The sequence below is a fragment of the Sinocyclocheilus anshuiensis genome, unplaced genomic scaffold (assembly GCF_001515605.1).
Source record: "Sinocyclocheilus anshuiensis isolate Anshui unplaced genomic scaffold, SAMN03320099.WGS_v1.1 scaffold513, whole genome shotgun sequence".
In the NCBI taxonomy this organism is placed as follows: domain Eukaryota; kingdom Metazoa; phylum Chordata; class Actinopteri; order Cypriniformes; family Cyprinidae; genus Sinocyclocheilus; species Sinocyclocheilus anshuiensis.
In genome coordinates this window covers 861,947-864,101 of record NW_015537972.1, presented here as the reverse complement: position 1 = coordinate 864,101, position 2,155 = coordinate 861,947, and the positions used below count along the sequence as shown (strand labels likewise).

Here is a 2,155-nt window from a genome sequence, read left to right as displayed (position 1 = left end):
TGTTGGGAGTAACGCATTACAAAAGTAACGATATTACAGTAGTATATTACGTTTTGCTGTAACGCAGTAATATAACGCATTACTAATAAAATTTGGGTAATATTATTACTCGTTACAATCTCAGTAACGCACGTTACAACAACATATTTTAACTCAAAATTAAGTGGTGAATTCACCAACACCGCAAAACAGCACCAGGCAAAACAGCACCAGACAATAAATCCCGCGGGTAAAATACTTGTCTATTTCCTGTTGCTGTAATTCGATGTGTAACCGGAATGAGCTTGCTATGCCTTTAAGGGGTAGGTGGCGCGATAGGACAGGTGATGTTTAAAGTCTCGCGGGCTTCAATTAAATGGCGTTTGTTCTCGTTCTCCGCTCGATGAACGAGTGTGTGTGTGGTTTGCTCTCCTGTATTGGCGCGTTGGAAGAACTGCTCGTGTGTGTGATTGCTGCTCTCGACAATTTAGCGTGAGTAAATATGCTTTTATGCATAGGAGTTGAATTTAATGATGTTAGTATAATATGCCCGCTAATGTGTTTTAGGATTATTTCCGTGCTGATGACCTGTTGATCCGAAAACGCGGTGTGCGTGCAACTCCGCGGGGTTTCAGCTACCTAATGTGAGTGCATGGCCAAGTTCATTGATAAGTGAAATTGATATGAAATGCGGTGCCATAAATTTAGGATGTGTTATTTTAGGTTCGCTCTTGTGTTCATACTCGGCTGAGTTGCGAGTGTCCATTTGTACAGAATATACTGCATTGCAACCCACTTCTGCCTTTAGTGAGACTGTTACGTCCAGTCATCAAAGTGAGTCATAGCGCAATGTTGGAAGGTACGTGAGTATTTTGTTTGTTTTATGGTGAAATATGGGGGTTTTACGTGCAATAAAAATGTCAATTGGTTTTAATTACAGGTTTTAAATCCTCTCTCGGATTTAGCGGCCACCGTTTCTTTCCCACTAAAATTTGAGATTTATTTATTAGTTGTAGTGTTTGCTTTATATTTAGTTTATTGGGTGTTCATGGTATTATAACTTTTGTGATTTTATGATATTCATTTTGTTGTGAATTTTGTTTTATTGATTGGTGTACCACGGTATGGGAGGTCTTACTTTTGGTTTGTGTGATTTTGTTTGTGTTTCAGGTATGATTTGAGTGGTTTTGAATAATTTTGGGTTTCTGTTTCCTCCCATGTGGTGTGTTATCCAGTCTATGATTCAGGGTTGATTTGCCTTATCTTGGGTATCATATTCATCATTGGTTTTATACAATGTAATTTAATAGTTTAATTTAAGTTGGTTTACTTTATTTCAGTTTTGTATTTATATCCTTTTTTAGGAACAATTCTGTCAACCCGGTTATTATTTTAATAACATTATCTATGGAAAAGGATTATATCTGTCATTCTAATAAAGTATTAACCTTTTGTACTCTGGCTTCTAGTTCATTTATTTGAACTACCTGTGTTAAAGATATCATTGTTAGGGTCCCTTACCCTAGAAAGTACCAGACAATAAATTCCTCGGGTAAAATACTTTGTCTAGCCTATTTCCTGTTGCTGTAATTCGATGGTTGAGATGACTGAGACGGATTCTACATTTGTGAGATGGGCATACTGCGGGGTCAGAGAAGAGAAAGAATGCGGCGGATGAGCGCAGACAAGCAACGGAAATCAAGTTTAACTAAAAATAACAATTTGTTTTTATTAAATCATAGTCTACATATAAAAGGAATTAATACGCGAAATGTATTTGACTCAAATAATTAACAGATGAACAAAATGAAAGAAAAAAGACAATGTAAAATATGCTGCTGAGTTTGGTTCATTTTTGTGGCGCAAAAGTTCTCTGCAAAAGTTCACGGGAAGGAAACTTTCCGCTGTTCGATCGCGCCGGCGCCTCACGCACACACATACAGCATTGCAAACATTGCAGCCGTTCATTATCAAAATAAAATACAGTCGACCAAATATAGAAACACTGGTTAATTAAAATCGTCCGTACAATCCGTGTCGTTCAGCCTGAGCTCGGGCCAAGCACATATTTGTTCATGTGAAGAGTGTGATATTTCCTTTTTTTCTTTTTTTTTCGGAAAGCGCGTTAAGTAGCCTACAAAAGCATGGTTTACACACTAAATAGGCTAATAGTTTA

General features: G+C 37.3%; 1 long non-coding RNA gene across 2 annotated transcripts; it reads left to right on the top strand.

Annotated features, from left to right (window-relative positions):
• Positions 1-365: 365 nt before the first annotated feature.
• Positions 366-1,319, top strand: LOC107670650 (uncharacterized). Of its 2 annotated transcripts, XR_001632108.1 has the most exons (4): positions 366-471; positions 547-623; positions 703-838; positions 920-1,319. It is a non-coding gene; the product is annotated as an uncharacterized LOC107670650 (long non-coding RNA). The 2 variants fall into 2 exon arrangements; XR_001632107.1 differs by having other exon boundaries at positions 703-1,319.
• The last annotated feature ends 836 nt before the right edge of the window (positions 1,320-2,155 follow it).